The following is an 18,383-nucleotide window of genomic DNA, read 5'->3' as shown; positions in this document are numbered from 1 at the left end:
ATTTCTTCTGAAGGATTTAATGCAATTCTGCAATGGTTCAGTGACTGAGGTAGGTGAATACAGAAATAAATGTAGCTTCCTGTGACTCATATGCAGTGATTAATAATCCTCATAACCTTGAATGAGCAACTGAAACCCCAAGAGAGAATAAACTCACTGAAAAGTGAAAGTATAGAGGAAGGAAAGGAGGAGTGTAAACAGAATGCTATCTTTCATCATGTACAAGCACTAAAAGTCATGCAGAGTGAATATGGAGAAGAGAGTCTCTCCAAGCCAGAAAGGTGCTGGTAGACAACATGGAAGGAAGTAAGGAAGAAAGTTGCTTCATCTTTCAATGAAATGAGAGGTATGGCAGAAGTAAAGAAGGAGCAGAAATTGCTGGTTGAGCAGAGTAAGTACATATTGGTGCAAGCATTCCCTCGTAGAGGTGGGAACCTACTCCTTGAATGCAGGGAGTAAAGGTACAAGTCTAATGATCATCATAAGCTCTCCTCTGCAAACCCTTAACCTGTTGGAATTTTGATGCTTAAAAGTAGGATCTTGGAAAATACTGACAGTGTCTGTAAATTCATATAGCACAGAGTATTATGGTTTGTCAAAGGGTGCAATTCTTAGCTCCGTGATCACTTATTACTTTGAAGATCCCAGCGGAAATTGGGATATATAAATATAGCTGTTTTCCTGAAATTGTCTAGTATTTTTCTTTACGTTCACATTAATATTGACATGCAAATTCTCTACTAGTTTCTAGCTTTCAAGTGGTTACTTTAACCTGGTTACCTGAGGTTTTTAAGTCTGTTTTTCATAATAGAACTGGTTTAAAGCTAATTGAATGGGCTGCTTAAAACCCTTCTGTATCTTTTGGGCTTTAACAATAGCACTGCTCTGTAATAGCTGGGAGATGAAAAGAATTCTGGTTAGCAAAATGTTAATGTCCACAGCAAGGATCCTGCTCTGTTTAAAAAAAGTAACAGAAATAAACTAATGAAATGGCCTGTTAAGAGTTGAATTAACACTGCATGCTTTATTTCCTTGTTATTTCTCCACAGATAGAAAACGGCAGGGGAAAGGACACTGGCTTTTATTTGTTACAGCTTTCTAGAAATCCTTGTGACTCTGAAAAAGGAGAATTCACTTGCATGTAAATAAAGCTTACTGACTTGGGAAGCGGGATCATGATCAGTGTTTATTTTACTTAGTACTTTAATGCCATGCCCAACAGTGGGTTCCCGATGGTATGCTCAGGCATCTCGGTTATGACTGAGTCATGTCAAACAAAATACAGTCCTTTTACGCCAAAGTGCCTGAACTCCCCGATAACAAGGTAGCTCTGCATGCAGTAATTGCACATATGCACAAAGGCGTTAGGCTAAAATTGTGTCTGGGACTGCGTACTTGACACTTTTGACTCTCGAGCACTGATTTTTATGTTTCCTCTTTTCCATAAAGGACGTTCCTGTAGGAAATACAAACTAAAAGCATGTGCGACTGTCAAGTGATTGTGATGAAAAGCCAGTCAGGCTGCCGAATCTGGCCTTTCAACATTTATTATTGCCAGGATGCTTTTAAACAGCACTTTAGCAGCAGTTGAAATTATTCCAATGTAGTGCTTTATTGTAGCCCATATTTATAAAATGAAGTCATAGATTTTATAGACTGTAGGATTAGATTTAAAAAACTTCTGTCTCTTTTGGAGGAAAGATCCTCTAAGCCAGGAGGATAATTTTTTTTAATAACAATGGTAAAATAAAACGACCCACTCTTCTTCAATGAAGTGAACCTGAATTTCTTTAGAGAGGCTTGCTCTATTTGTAGATGTCAGTTAAACCGAATCTTAGTTTGCTGTGTGTATTTCTCACACTGTTGCACCTTGAAACGTAAGAGCTTTGTGCTGCATTAGTTGAACTATCTGCTTTTTTCTCTCCCACTGTGAATTACAAACCTCCCTCTCTCTTCTGGGAGAGAAGGGAAATGGGTATATTGAAATATATTGAAATAAAGAATCCAGCATTGTAAATAATGTGGTTTTGGGTTTTGTTTTAATATCCACTCAGATGTCTGCAAAAAACCATGGTGACCTTGTTGGTGGCAGACAAAGAATATTCTAGAGACAGCATGTCTAGATCACTTCATCCTAAAAGCAGGGCATATAGCATAACTAGTTCCCTAAGAGAGGATGGAAATGTGGGCAGTAAATAGTTTCTACTACTAGATGAACTTGGATAATTCTTGTGTAGACAGGACAGGAAAAACAAGATCCAAGTGGAGAGGAACTCTTACAGTATTTCATGTGAGACAGAAGCTTGAGGAAAAAGCACGCTCACCGAGTCTCTTCTGTGTCCATCTTATGCTGTGTGCCATAAACAGAGAGGAGTAATACTGCACTTTAGTTCCATTGAACTAATCAACCTTCCTGCAGGAGGGAGCTTATAGTGTGTGCTGCTTATGTGGGAAATTGCCAGCATGCATATACTTGATTAGCCAGCGTATTATGAATCAGGGTCATAGCTGGAGTACTTGCTTTGTTCCGAGATGCTCAGATCCCTCGAGTAAGCAGCTAATTGCAGGAAATCTTTTAAAGCAAATGTGTGATAGGAAGAAAGCAATGAATATTGTTTATTCAAAAGACAGGAGTGGTTCCTTTGAATCGGTTCTCTTGCATAATTATGTAATTAGGGCATGTTCTATTTTTAATTAAATCTCTTGCATATTCATGAAAATTCTCTGAACCTGCGGACCAATTGGCATGACTCTTACTTTTAAAATGTAGTTTGCATAAAGGAATGCCCTTCAATCTTTTTTTTCCCTTTCATATTACTATACAAACACGTATTTAACATTATTATACATCATTAGCCTGTATTGCCTATCAAAACTACAATACGATGATAAACCATTAACGCAAAATTGCCAGAGAAATGTTTTAAATGGAGATGAAGAACACAAGAAGCTCTGAAATACTAGTATCACAGTTGTTTTTTTGTTGGACAGCTTGACCTGTGTAAGATACCAATCAGTGAGTGGTATCTAGAAAGTACACTTCAGTTTCCTCAGCTTTTCAAATCCAACAGTGATTCCGTATTTGCAGTCTGCAGACAATCCATGTTCCCCTAACTTTGTTTTGTTTCTTGTGGCCTTCTGTGACTCTTCCTGTTCTTCTGCCTCTTTGACAACAGCATTAGCTTTGATTCCTCTTCCGTCTTCCTGCTTCTTCTTAGGACTCTGGCGTTCTCACCTGACTCTTGTTCTCATGTCTGCCATTTTGTAGACTTGCTCAATGTTGTATGTGAGGGCAAACAGATGTAAGCTCTGCTTTCCTTGTGTATTTTAGATATTAGCATTCAGGTGAGGCTGCACCTTTTGATTTGCCACTATACCTCCGTATGTTTCCATCAGCTGATGATTCATACCCTGTATGTACTGCAGGAGTTACACAGGCAGTCAGGCTCGATGGTTTTTGTAGGTCTCTTCCAACTGAACTATTCTATTCCATATTATGTGGAGCTCAGAGGATAATGCACCATAATATTCTGCCCAGATGTTAATAATTCTTTCATAAAGTTAGGCTGTCACCGTTCCCTGATGATTTCCAATGTACGTTTTACTGCTTTGCTATAGTTAACTCTTTTTTTCATCTCAGACCTCAATTCCTTCCATCTTTCATTTCTGGGCTTAATTCCCACCTACTGGAACATAAAGCAACGTGAAGAAAATACTGTGACCGTTCCTTCTTCTCTAGCAAGAGCGGGAATGAAATTGGAAGCTGCAAAGAAATAGTTCTTGTGACAAGCGCCACCGAGTTCTCACGGCAGCCTTACCTTTTATGTGTAAACCTGCAGAAGAGTAGGGATCTTTCACCGTGTTCCGTGTGAAACAAAGACAAGGGCACTGAAATATATTAACAGCACATAACTAGCCCAAAGGGGGGTCCCAGCTTTCACCACAGAATCCGCACTCCAGCCTCAGTTTCCCCGTGTAACCGGCACCGCGAGATGGCCGCGCGCCGCAGAGCCCTTCGCGCGCGCCCGTCCCCGAGGCGTTCGACGGAGACGGGAGCACCAGCGGCGCCAGTCGCGCCGTCGGCTGCTTCACAGAAGCAAAGCCTACACCTCCTTCCAGGCCACACAACCCCCACGACGAGAGGCACCCGCGGCCGGAGCCGGCCCGCCCCGGAGCAAAACCGCCGCCGGGTGCCCCGAGGAGATGCCGGGTTTCGCTGACCACGCTTCGGGCAGACGAGGCCTTAGCACGGCCCCCGCCCGTCTCCCCGGGCAGCCTCGGCGATGTCGGTGCGGGGCCTCGCACCCCAACCCCTGCAGGCCCTCACCAGCCGCCCTCCGCCCCCCCCTCCTCCCCTCCCCGCCGGGGCGGCGGCGGGCGGGCGCGGCGCTGAGCGCAGGCCGCGGCGCTCCCGCTCCCCCTCCCCTCCTCTCCCCTCCCCGGGGGAGCGATGACGTCATGCGGGGGGGCGGTGGGAAAGAAGGGCGCGCGGCGGCTTGTGGGAGAAGATGGGGAGCCGCCATGTTGGGCGGGGCGGCGGGCGGGAGGGGAGCGCGGGGCGGGCGCAGGGGCGGCGGCAGCGGCAGCCGGGGCGGCGGCGGTGGCTGCCTGCAGCCGTCAGCGCCCGCTCCTCCGGGGCCGGGCCTGTCAGCGGCTCGGGGGGGACGACGCTAAGAGCGCCGTGGTGCCGACCCGCTTCCTTCCTCCCCTCTCTCCCCCGCCGCCCCCCGAAACCCCCTTTTCCTTCCTCCCTTCCGCCCGCCCATCGCTGACATCCTCCTCCGGTCGCCTCCTCCCCGCCCCCCCGCCCCGGGCTGCGCGGCCCCCGCCGCCTCTGCCAGCGCTGCGCACATCGCCCGAGCCTGCAGCACCGAGCGGTGAGCGAGGGGCGCTGCCCGCGGCCGGGGGCGGCCCTGCCGGGCGGCGGCGGGGGTGGCAGCCGGGGGGAGGGGGGGGTGTTTAATTTTTTAATTTGCCTTTTTATCTGCCGTTACGCAAACAACAAAAGGCTGCGCGGGGCGGCTGGTCCCTCGCGGCGCCGCTGACAGCCCCTTCGCTGGGCGCAGGGCCGGGGTGGGTTGTTTTTTGGGGCGGGGGTGAGGTGGTTTTTCGGTGTTTCGTGACGAGCGCTGTCAGCTGCGCCACCGCTGGGCTGCGGGAAGCGGGGACCCCCCCCGGCGGGGATGGGCTCGGCTTTGTCCCCTTCCCCCGCCCCGGCTCCCTCCGGGGCTGCGGCTGGGGCCGGGCGCCGCCCAGGGAGGGTCCCCGGGCAGAGCCGGGGGCGAGGGGGCTGCGGGGGCCCGATCCGCTCCGCTCCGCGGGCGTCCGGCGCTTGGCGTGCTCCGCCTCGGTGGTGCGTTTGTCGCTCGTTCGGAAACGGTGAAAGAAGAGGTGGGGACAGCCCTTCCTCGGGTTTGGGAAATAGCGACCGGATTCGTGCATTGTAGGTCACCTACCGTGCTGTGGTCGGAGGCGATTCCTGCGCTTGGGTCTTGGCCAGATCGCTGCACTTAGAAAATAAGAAAAGCGTTGATTAGGAACACGTTATTCTAGCAAAATCCCATGAATACACAGCTGGCTTAATTGATAACTGCATCTTTAGGGCAGAGATTGGTTAGAAAGGCACTTTAAAACCTTACTCGTTCTGGCTTCGTGTTTCTAGTATTCTTAGGTGACAAGGTGCCTGATTTGTAGATCTGCATAGCAGTTGTCTGTAATCACAAGAAGGAACTTCTTGACTCCTTATTGAATTCTGTTTTCTAAGCGTATTGAAGCATATTTTAATGACCAAAGCAGCATCACCTAGTGTAATGCTACCGCCTGGCTTTTTGAGGGCTACTAAATCAATGATGGTGCTCTTACTCTCTTTTTTTTTTTTTTTTTCCTTTCTGCTAATGATTTCCATTAGTGTCTATGACTAAAATGTAGCAGCAATACTCAAGTACTGTACATGGAATCAGAATACAGAATCGGAAAATAAAAACAGCTACAAAAAAGTGAAAGTTTGTTTTTATAGTTTGCTTTGAACAGCAAAATGGTGAGCAAATGCCATCCGTGATATAAAATACTTTCACAGTTATACATAAAAATACATAAAATGAAGACTGTCAGAATGTAATTTTAGTGTTCTTGCAATTGGCAGGAGGTTTAGTAACAATTACTCTGGGAAGTAATTGTCTCTTTCACTTCCACTTTTGTATTTGCAGTTCACTTAAATAGGAAACTTATGTCCAAAGGGTGTGCACTGGAAGCTAAAAAGGAACCTTCGAGATTTAGGCAGCTTAGCATTTTAATTAAAAAAAAACAAAAACAAAAAACCCAAAAACCCCAAACAAAAAACCCCAACAAAACTAAAACCAACACCTTTTTCAATGCACAATTGATTTCATGCTATTTTGGAAAATAGCTTTATTTTAATTGATTATGAATTCCAAAGCTTCAGCGAAACATGATAGAGGATATTATAACCCTAGGATTATAGATACAATTGAAAGTAACACATTCAGCATTTACTGGCAGCAGAGAGAAAGCTGATCCATCTGGTGATCCTGAGCAGAAGGCCTTGTATTTTGTAAGTCACTTGCACTATTATTTTTGTGAACACATGGTTTAAGAGAACCTTTTCATGAAATTACAACAGATCTGGAGAACTCTAGCAGTTCCATTTAGATATGCATTTTATATAATGCAGAACCATGTGGGTAAATGCAAGGAATTTAAGTCGTCAGTTCCTGAAATTCTCACAATGATGCAGTATCACTTCTGCATCATGTTGCAGTTAAAAGTTTGGCAGCCTTTCTGTTTCCAAAGGATGATGATGGAACTGGACAATTCCAGTAATGAGAAATTCTAACTGCAGTTTGAGCTTAGGTTACCTTCACTTTCTAATCAAAGAAAACACACTATCATATGTAATTAAAAAAGAGAATAAAGTTACCCCCCCCAAATGTCTTGTGAAATAGCCTCATTTACTGTTTGTCAAATTATGGTGATATGCTAACAGCGTCTTATTAACGGAAACTGATTTTTAAAATGGTCTGTGTTTGACAAAAGAGGAATTGCATGTAAAATTGTGAATTAAGTTTGCAGGAGTCCAGAATATGATATTCTGAATGTTTTTGACATACAAGAATCAAAATAATACTGGACAGGCACCTAAGGCATAAAAGAGCAATTTGCTGCTTCCTCTGTTTATGAAGAACTTTACCACGATAATGTCAGAAAACCCTCACTTGTGTGCTACTCTTACGCAGTATATCTATATATGTGTGTTTATATGTGTATCTGTCTGTGTACGCATACATACCTACATGTCTCTTATTTAATTGGGAGTTTGGGGAAATATTGTAGCCTCGTATTCAGTTCTGAGTCCATTTAATACAGCTTCTGTTTCTCTTGAGACACGTGGGCTTGTGCAGTTACTCTTTCATCTCTTCCTCTGTTTGGCTTCTCTGGCAGACATGCAGTTGGATTTATTCTAGGATTAATAGCATCTCTTCCAATGCATAGCTCGTGATTATTTTAGAACTTAATTCAGTGTACAAGTACTTGTTAAAATAGTGTTTTTTATAAGAGGAGTGGAAACTAAGGAGATTTGGGTAAATTCATAAATAAGCAAAATATACTTCTGTATTTAATGTTGAAGAGCACAATAGCAGACAGTGATGGGGACAAGCGTGCTAGCTGTACTTAAATAAACATCTCTTGTAGTCTGTCTGCCTCCAGGGTGTTGTTCAGTATGACACAACTACCATAAAAATGGACCGATTCCATCATCATTGCAATAAAGTGGCTAGTCACAGGCTTTTCTCTTAATTCAGCCTGCATAATACTTTGTGTTTCCAATGTATTTTTTATGTTTTATACGAACATCGTATTTACCTTGACCAACGTTTAAGAAAACGTTTCTTTTCAATGTTAACTCTCATTTTCCGTAAAACAAAAGCATGACACGTGTAATAGATACTTTGTGGTAACCAAGTACCACTCAAAGACAGATTGTTCATTCTAAAAACAACCTTCTTTGACTTCAAAATAGAACCGATTATAATAGTTATATCCTGAGCATGGTCAGCTTCAGGTATTTTTGAGGTATTAAGGTTTTCCCAGTAATTTCTTTAGTGAAACATTTTCCTCTCTGAAAGCAGGCTGTAGAAATAAGCATGGTTCCTTTGAAAAATTACTTAATCAATAAATGCCTGACCAAAAAAAGGTGCACTTATGCTGGCTTAGATTTGCTGAGATGCTTTTGTTGCCTTCATTTTACGGGATTTAAATTGGGCACTTGGTTAGGGGGTCAGAGCCAGAATTACACATGCTTTCAGTGATGGAGGAATTACTTCCATAGGGTTTTGTGTGACGTACTTTGCAGGCACCAGGCATAAGATGACGCTTTCCTTTTTTTGGGGGGGGGGGGGGGGGGCAGTGGTGGTGGTGCTAGACAATTAATATATTTAATAATGACAGGCCATAGTGAATAGGCAAGCATGATGACTGCGGATGTATGCTTCCAGTACCCATGATATATTTGGGAATGTGAACAAAGGAGTTGTTCTCAGAGGACGAACACTAAAGCACAGTTAACACTAGATATGCTAATTTCTTATAATGTATAAAGAAAATTAATCTCTCATAGTTGACAGTTTCTTCAGATTCAGTCAGCTAAGAAAACAGATGCAAGTAATAGTATCTGTGTGTTGATTTGATGACTCTGCTTTTTTGAATCCAGTTTATCTCCCATGGACCCTGCTATTTAACTCTTTCTAGTGCAATCAGAAACAATCATTACTCTGGAAGGTGTGTTTTGACATGCATGTAGAATTAAATTGAATTTATTTTGTTAAATAATTATTATTGGTTATCTTTCTTGCTCAGAATTAGGAAGCATGGGATCATGTCATCTTTTATTCCAAATACGCTTTCCTTCTGTTGTCTACGTAAACGTACCGATTTTTACATGGTTTCTCAATATCAAGTCTTGCTTACAGGTAAAAGCAGTAAAATATCTTTTGCGGGTAGACTTAAAAGTGAGCAGTTTCCTATTTTGGTTCTTTTGTGCATATCTGCCATAAACCCCATTCATCGTATTAAGATTGTGTTTCTGGGATTATGTCAGATCTATAGGTGATTTTATTAAATTTTAAAGTGAATAGAGCAAAGGATGTAACCAGTCTAGTCAGTGGTACTGGCTTCCTCACATATTGGTAGGGTTGGTGTCGTGGCTAATTATACTCTACTTACTATGTGATGTACCCCAGCAAAACATTTTAAAAAGTTAACCTTGCACTAATTAACATTCAGAAGGTCAAGAAACGTCTGACACAAAGCTGAACTTTTGGGTACTACTTAAGAAGTTGTATCTAAAAATAAGTCTTTTTCAAGGACAATACTTACACTTTTCGGAATTATCAGGTGACTGTATGTCTTAATTCTTAGTAATTTGCACTACATACAAACACTGGTGTTACATTCGTAAACTGTTTCTTAAATCCTGTGCTGCTATCCCTTTTGGCAGCATATTACTACTAATATTTTATAGTGTTCTAATATTGTGCTTTATCTGGAGACAGCACAAGTAGTTCAAAATTAACAAAAATTAAGGTTACTTGCAACGTGCTATTATTTGTGTGTGTGTGCGCCATTCCACAGTGTAGAGGATGGTGGTTTTAAACTTTTTAAAGGATTGCAGTAGCTGCATTCCTGCAATATATCTTGAGTTTGCTCCTTCCAGCTGACAGCAGTTGAGTGATTTGCAAAGCATGTCATCCAGATTTACAGACGAGCAGAGGAGGAGAGGAGTTCTGTCTTGGGGGTGGTTCTGCTTTGCTTTTTTTCTTTTTTTTTTTTTTTTCCCTGAACAGAATATTGTGTTTAAGATTTAAGTGCTTTTATGGATGTTCCTTTATCAAACAATGTCAGGCTGAATAGTGTAGGAAAGTCACAGTTGTATCTGTCTCTTCCAGTTTGAGCAGCTGCCACTTCTGAGAGGCTGCTGTTACTCCCTCATCCCTCTTGTCTTTGCCACGGGTGGATTTTGCTGTACCCTCACCTTTAACGTTTCATTTGTTCATGTGCTTAAACTGGATCTTCCTCCCTGCCCCCCCCAATCATATTTAGTGTGTGTTTAGAGGGAGAAGAGTTGGTTAAAAAAGTGGGACTCCTCCCCCCCCCCCCGCCTCAGAGTAGAGGGTGGCTGTGTGTAGTCAGATTAATGCAATTAGTGGGATGGTAATCTGTGAGGATACAGGGGAGCTTACAGGTTTGAGATAGGAGGACAGCAACCTCCTAAAATGTGTCTGCTGACAGTACAGTAATATATAATCAATGTCTAAGGATATAGTTGAACTTTTCTTCAGTCTCAGTGCTGGTTTATGTAGTTCCATGCCTGCCGCATGTTCCATGTCCTCATTCTGTTAACACCACTTGCTGCATGGCAGCATGGGGAAATAGGTATATTTTGGCTGCGTTTGTGTCCTGGACCTTTCCCTTTTCTGTCCCCTCACCTCTGACTGAAAAATAATCCAGTAAAAGGCGTATATCTTTGGTTTGATTTATTATGGGCAGGAGTGCTTGTGCTGGCATGATGGAGGATGTGGACGAAATCCATGGCTGCATGAGGAGCATTACCAGGTTATTACCTCTAACCAAAGCTGTAGTGAGTGAATGCTCACGGTCTTGTGTTTGCAGGGAGCCAGACCAGATGATTCGATGGCCATTTCTGTCTCTAAATTCCTCTGTACATAGAAGGCAATAATGTGTGGAAGATATAAGAATGCACTGTTGTTTATATTTACCATTTCTCTGGATGTAGCCCTGTTGCCTTCAGTATAATGAATATTACTGTATTGAAATACAGAGGGGTGCAGGAGTCGTGGTGATGTTTGGCATTATGCCAGCACACATGATAGTGATCTAGAGCTCTTACTAGAGGTAAGAATGAATGAATCCTCAGGAAGACATGTTAATTTGGGGGAGTGGTATATATTGGGAAGGTTTTGTGTGTGAACCTGATCACTCTGCCTACCGTAAGGCAGAATTACATTTAACAGAGAGGATGTGATCAAACCGCTCCGTACGGTTCTGGTCTGGGAGCGTTCTGGAACGCAGAATACTGGTGCTTGGTGGGCGTTCCTGGGTGCTTAACAAATTGTGCAGAGATGACAGGTGATGTTTTGTTATGGTACTGATAGATGTCAGCCAGATGTCCTCATTTTTCAAAGATTTGTTATCCATCCTATATCTTTTGAAAAGGCAAGAGGTGCTACAGGGTGACTTTGACTCAGTGTCCCAGTAATTTGCTGTTACTTAATTACATCTCCTTTCTATTGTTCAGGAAAGAGATAAAGGCAGATTAATGATCCAATTACTCTGCTTTTACGTTTTTCTTATTCAGTTAGTATCAATTTCTCTCACAGTACTTTTAAGTTAAAATTATATGCTGCATGTTGATTTTACAGGACACTTAAAGTATTGCTGTTAGAATACATCATTTAACTTAGAAAAAATTTCCAAGTTTGGAGTTTGCACAGAATGCAGGTAGAGAGCAAAGATGCACAGCATATTTTTGAAAGCAGTAGTCAGTGGAGTTTGAATTACAGTGTCTGTACTTTGTGTGGCCATTGAATCTTGATCCCCACCCAGTTGTTGAGTTAACAAATGGCCTGGAAATGTGCTTGCTGACTCTTCCCCCCCCCCCCTTTTTTTTTTCTCTTTTCCTTTTCTTCTCTTGGCTTGTAGTCTGACTGCACATGGAGCAATACTTGCAAGTGCATGATACGTTGCTTTTAATGGCACAGTTGTTTTAGGAAGTGACTGTTCTCCATCCTCAGTAGGGGGATGCTTTCAAAACAGATTTATCCAAGTGAGATGGTTTAAAAAATTAATATTAAAAGTGTAACTCTTTACTGCTTTTGTGTCTATTTTCCTGTTAATGTGTGCTCTGGTTCTGTGTCAGTCCACCAGAAGAGCAGAGTACTGCAGCAGGATGGTGGGAACTGTCACAGTAGTGGTGTTACTGCAGCCAGTATTTCAGGAGTCCCAAAGGAGCACCCAGTGCTAAGATAAATCATGAATGTGAAAGATCACTGCAGAGGGGGCTAAAACTATGGTTTGATCCTCAGGCGTGAGTGCACACGATGTTAGGGTGCCTTTGTCAAATGCTGGGTTAGGGGCTGCTGTATTGCTCTGTACCTCCTGGCCCAGTAGAGTTCAGACCATCTGAGTAAGCCCTGCAGATTATGGAGTGCTTAACAAGGAAATTATTTCCAACCTTAAAGCAAAATCAGCTCTCTGCTGTAGTAGGTAAGCAACAGCGAATGATACGAGGTTGTTTTTCTAGATGATTGCATCATTTGTTATGCTTTCTATGAAATTAAATTTATAAGGTGTAAAAAAGTATTAGTCTGCTAGTTGGTGATTGCCATCGAAAGTATCAATTTTGATGTAATATTTAATGGGGTAGAATTAATTCCTTCTCAATATTAAGGACAATGCCTGAACAACTTAATTGTGCAACTCTCTCTGTAGTCATTTTGGAAGAATTAGGTTGGTGGTTTTGTATTTTATTTTTTTTTAATGGAAGGATAAAAAGGGGGAGGCTATTTTCGCTAAAGGTTGAAGGGAGACTGCACAGTTTGTGCATCTTAATGTAAACTATGAGATAGCTTCAAAACCAGATTTAAGGATTTGTTAAACCTAAAGGCTAGTGTGTGCTGAAGCAGCGTTAGTGGGTGTTCCTTTTACGTCTGCAGAAGAACTTGCTGGTTTTCTATTTTGGTTCAAATAACCCTTCTCTTCAATGTCCTCAAGCATGTAAGAGCAACATAAATCTGTATTCACAGTAAATTGTCAGCAGAGCTTCCCGCATAGATCCAATAATATGAGGCAAGATGTGGCCTTCTCTGCCCTTCCTGCATGTGTTTTTTTAATGGTTATAGGTATGCCATAAAAAATAGATTTGGTTGAGATTATAGGTCTGATGTTAGTAAGTGGAAGCTGATGGGGTTTTTAGTGTATTATGGAAGTCTGATTTGATGGGAACATTCCTGTGCTTTTACCGAAGTGCTATTTAGAGTTAAGATAAATAGATAACAAATGGATGCTTACTTTGATTAGTCAATAAAGCAGTTCTTGTCCAAAAATAACAGGGCAAAATGAAAGAGAGTCAAACTCAAAAAATGTTTTGTCTACGCTATTGACAGCTTAAAATTGCAAGACAAGTAACTTTGAAAACACTTTGATGTTACTTTACCTCTCCATTCCAGTCTCAGAGGCACTCTCACTGGCTAGAATCAGTCTGTTAAAAATGTCTTATCAAGACTCAAGATTCACTGAAGACGTGGTTGCACAAGTTGGCAAATCCATGAAGAGCCAAGTGCCATTTCCAGACAGAAGTAAATGTAGATTCTTGGAATATTGAGGGTAAAAACTGTGGAATTTGATAATGATGATGGATTTGTAACTCAAGCTGTCTTGACGGTGTTTCTTTAAAAATACAGTCAAAATTCCCTTTCAATCCACTTAAAGTAGGTAATTTCTGAAGCATGTCTTTATAGCTACAAAATACTTAACTACAATACAATTTTTTTTAAGAATTAGCCTTGATTTTTTTCCTGATGTCTCTTTGATTCTTGTGACAAGCATTTTTAATAGCTAAGGGTAAATATAACGACCTTTAAAATGATTCAACTTCTGCCTTCTGATGCATTTCAGTATGTTTATTCTGTCTTTATGTACTACTCTTAATAAAGTCGTGAGGATTTTGTTAAAATGATCCGGTGAGGTAGGCTCTGTGGTCATAAGCACAAGGCAAATCCTGTATGGCCCAGACCGGTATGTTGTGTCAGCGTTCTAGTGAACAGGCAAAATGCTCTGCTTTCTTGAGGTCCTTTGGTGGCTGCTCGGAGGTGTGTATTAGTGCTCACAAGAAACTAAGGAAGTGCCAGCTTTGAAGAAGATCAACAGACGCTGTTTGCTGTTGACACAGCAGTAGTGCAAAAAGAGACAACTCCCTTGCTCCAAGGGGTAGGAGGCTTTGTGATTTGCATTCTGTCTTCACAAATTGCGCGGACATGACTAAAATTAACCAGTTGACATTAGAGCTCTTTGCCCAAGACTACCAAACGGTGGAAGAGGTTTGTGTTCAGTTTTATTATTCTGGAAGAGAATGGGGTTTTGATCTTGCCCCAGGTCTGAGGATATTGTTGTTTCAGATTGAAAGTAAGGAAGGTGTGTACCACCAACCTGTAACAGATGATAGTAACCTTGATTAACAGAGTTAATAAGCATGTACCTTCTTGAAAGTATGGCTTTTGGTGTAGTTCCTCTAGATTCCTGACTGGGTCTACTAAACTGTTTTAGACACACGCCTGTGAGATTTTTCTTGCACTTGCTTCAGCTTTGAGAAAGAGTAATCTCTGATGTGATAAGAAATGCATAGAAGGATCTTATTTCCATCCAGTTTCATTTGAAACCTGAGATGTTAGAAGGACTTGGGAATGTAAACAGAGAATAAATTTTTCTCTTACATGCTTATGATACATGCAGACTGACTGTAGGATCCAAACAGATGCCACTTTTCAGAGGAAGAATAATCCACTGTGATTTTAGGATATGTCACTATTCTGTGTTTTAATTGCTATCTATTTTTACTACTTCAGAAAGGTAAGATGAAGTGGGTGAGATATGCTGGAAAGAGGATGCTTTCCCTTGATTCCTTTTACACAAGTAATGGGTGTAGGCATAGTAGCGGGGTAGCCATATCATCTGAGGGTCTCTGTCTGCTGCAGTATGTGAGCAGGAGGAGCAGGGTGGGATTTGGCCACAGTCTGCAGCATTACAGAATTCCAGATATGGTTGAATCTAAAAGAGATTTTGGAAGTAGATAGATTGGCAGGTCATCTGGATTGTCTGCAGTTAAAAGGATACAGATTTCACTGTATCATGGTAATTGGAACGCTAGCTAGTAGCTAGTGTTTACTCAGTGAAGTAGCATCAAGGGATTGATGCCATAATAATCTTTTCTTTAAGAGGAAGAATAATCTTTGTAGTTACAGGATGCTTCTATGCCACTGAATACTTCTATACTGTAGAAGGATTTTGTTACTGAATTGACTGTTGCAGCAGGAAGTCATCATTTTAATGAAAGTAGTTTACTTGCTGCAAAAGAAGGAAGGCTGAAATTACTCTGGGTTTTTTTTGGCAGTTATCCTTGAAATGTGCAAAAGTATTTATTTCAAAATGGCATTAAGATTGTTACTTAGAAGAATGCACATATGATTACTAAGAAACAGTATATGCTTCGTTAGTGTTGATGTAGTGTGCTATAGAAATCTAAATAAAAGGACTCCACAGCAGTGCAAATCTTCATAGCTTGTGCTTCCTCAAAGAGAATTGTCAGTGTCACCCTTGCTACAGGTTTTATAGGAGCTGCTTTTGCTATCATACCTTTTATTAGCAAATATAATTTGTTAGCCTGCTTTTCTCCTTAATAACTTTTTAATCTTCCAAAGAATCCAAAGATTTCCCTTGAAAGATAGGATTTTTTTTTTTTTTCTTAATAGCAGGCTGTGATTCCAAGATTTATCAAGGTGAATGTACAGTGGCTGTGTTCTTCAGCTAAACAGGTACATAGTCCTCTTCACTGAAACATAGTTTAATGCAGTGGATGGGCTTATTGATAGCCGTTGGGGTTTCCGAGAGCCTGACGCAGCGTTTTCCAGAGGTGGATGCTGTTACGGTGCAGGGGTAGGACATACGGCCGTGCAGCCTCTTCCCACTGATGCGGTGTGGAGAGTAGGCTGCACCTGGCAGTCTTAATAGAAAAGCAGCAGCCATGTTATTCTGGTGGAAATCTCTGCCAGTATTCAAGTTTTTTGGTGTTTGACACTTTTTAGTCAAGCTGTCCTATGCTTATTGTGCATTTCTTCAGAAATTCGTGGGTTTACCTTTATAAATGCTAAACCTTTATGAAGTATGAGTGTTTGTCCAGTTTGCTTACCACCACAGATGTCTTGTGGTGTTTAGGTTGTAGGTCAAATTACGAACATGATTCTGAGCTTTTATTAGGATATGTGCCCTTGACATTAAAGGACTACAAATGTCCTTTTTATAGTATCTACCTTGCATACCTTCATTTTAAACCAAGTGGTAGGGCAGACTTCTGCATTCAGGGTTAGCTCTGAGTTGAAGGCTGGCAGAAGCAGCACAGTGAGTTTTTTTTAAATTCAGATGCTTACTAGCTGAAAGTTGACAGAAAAAGTGTCTCCAAGGGGTTAATTCTTTTTTCAAACATGAGATGTGTTCTAAAGGACCTCTCTTAGCTTAATGTTGGTTGCTAGTCCCGTGCAACTCCATCTTCTTATCTGCTTCTGGTCAGTGATTTACAGCCTCCAGCATGTGCTGCTAATTGTTCTCACTGAGTTATTTTTGAGGTAGCTTGTGTACCTGTGTGCTAAATTGTGAAGACTCATTCTGAGATCATTTCTTTGGAAACCCGAGGCAGTACAGAAGTGCAGCAGGATTCTGTTTCTAGAACTGGGTCAGCGAGCGTACCTTAAGTCTGACCTCCAACAGGACACTGTTTGCAGCTGCAGTTCAAGATTTTCTATTCTGTAGAGGCTCATACATGGATTCAAATATAGTATGATGAAAAGAGTGATGGATAGCATTGGCAGTTCAGCTACAGTCCTGAATATGTCAAGAGGAAAAAGCTACTCTTTCTCTTTTGTGGGGTTAGAGATGAATGTATTGGAATAAAATTCCCGAGTGTAAGGGATCATTTTAGCTGAAAGGAGGGCAAGTCAAACAAAAAGAGAAAGATTATAAATTTCCTTATGTATGGGAATATGACTTGTGATAGCAGAAATAGCCTCACAGAGAAAGAGAAATTAACGCCTTAGATTAAACTAAAATATGAGTAACCATTGTTCTTTGAGACTTGGAGATTTCTGACTGTAAACTGTAACAGCAATATATTCAAACCAGAGTGTCTCTTATCCGAGTCCTTTTACAAATACCTTCCTAAGTATATAAAAGACATCCGTGGGTGATTCATCGTCGCCATTTCTGACTAGCATGTGTTGCTGAGCTGACTTGTTAGGAAGGGGTGCAGTTAACGTAGTGTTTGACATACTACTCGTGTCCCTCAGCAGACTCTTTTTCATCTCTTGCCTTTGTTGGTGATCTTTTGTGCTTGGAAGGCTTATGATCTTTTGAGGGTTGTTTGAGAAGGCAGTTTTCCACATTACAAAGATCAGCAGTTAAAGTAGCTCGTAGTATTTCAAGATGGTGCGCGCCATGATGTAATGAGATGTGTGTGTTCTTGGTCTGAGCAGGGAATTAATGACTTGTAATTTGTAGCTGATGGAAAGTGAAACAAGTGCATGCCAGATGTAGGATGGTGAGCCTTGCCATTTAATTAAGGAGAAACTAAGAGTGAAATTAGGGTTAAAAGCCCCGAGTAGACTGATTATTGTTACGAAACAGTGAACTAATAGCGGAGATACGAAAAGCTCAAATTAGTATATATTATATCTTTGTGGAGTTCGCAGTGCTTGTAGAAGACAGGGCCCATAGGTATGGCTTGAACCAATCTTGTAGTAGCTTTTACTGTTAATGAAGGTGATTTATTCTTTCTCATATGCAGACACATCATTCCATAATTTTCAGCTATCCTGTCTGCTATCTGTATATTCAGAGGAAAAAGTTTAGGGAGACTTTGACTTGTCACAGCAGTTTACAGACTTTGTTGGGTTTTTTAATTATATTTTGAGTTGTATTTTAAAACAGTAATGATCAGACACTAGATAAATTAAAAATTTACCTTCCAAGCTTTTAGTACTTGAAACCTGACTATTAAATAAGGAAAATAGTGATACTGAGAAAGGGAATTCTTAGGGATACATAACAAGGAAATAAAAGTAACGAATTAGAAGTGGTTTATTTGTTTGTTTATTTATTTGTCTTTAGGAGCCACACTAATCTTTAGTCAAGAAAAAAAATCTTGTGGGTTTCTTAGAAAAATATTCTTCCTTGATAAGTTTTGCTATGCAAAGAAGAATTCATATGATTATGTGTTTTGGCTCAAGAATTCTTTGAGGTGATCTGCAGGGAAATGACACTTTTTTTAAAGTAGCTGAGTAGGAAAAGCTATTTATGTTTAAGAGAGCCTTAAATACGAGTTGAAGAGCTCAAGTAGCTAGCTCTGATGCGTGTATGTCCGTAGGAGAATTTAGGCATAAATTGTGATGTCGGCATTACTAGTGCAATTGGTTTGAAAGTTTTACGAATAACAAAATAAACTGATTACAGATACAGCCACTTAAGTTGTTTGTATATGGTGAGATTATCCCAGTGGTTATATGACTGAAAGACAGTAGGCTTGG

General features: G+C 41.3%; 1 protein-coding gene across 4 annotated transcripts in view; it reads left to right on the top strand.

Annotated features, from left to right (window-relative positions):
* The window catches only part of KLC1 (kinesin light chain 1), a 71,241-nt gene that overhangs the window by 16,088 nt on the left and 36,770 nt on the right, over nt 1-18,383 (top strand). For 3 of the 4 annotated variants that reach the window (XM_082318475.1, XM_082318476.1, XM_082318473.1), the window contains exon 1: nt 4,778-4,877. The exons of the other annotated variant lie outside the window; for it this stretch is intronic. The gene's annotated coding sequence lies outside the window, so the exon portion shown is untranslated. Of the gene's footprint in view, nt 1-4,777; nt 4,878-18,383 lie in introns of those variants that run through there. 4 annotated transcript variants of the gene reach the window in all.

Source organism: Platalea leucorodia, assembly GCF_965183815.1.
Source record: "Platalea leucorodia genome assembly, chromosome: 7".
Lineage (NCBI taxonomy): Eukaryota > Metazoa > Chordata > Aves > Pelecaniformes > Threskiornithidae > Platalea > Platalea leucorodia.
The sequence above is the reverse complement of the archived record's forward strand: the minus strand, read 5'-3'. Positions and strand labels throughout refer to the sequence as shown.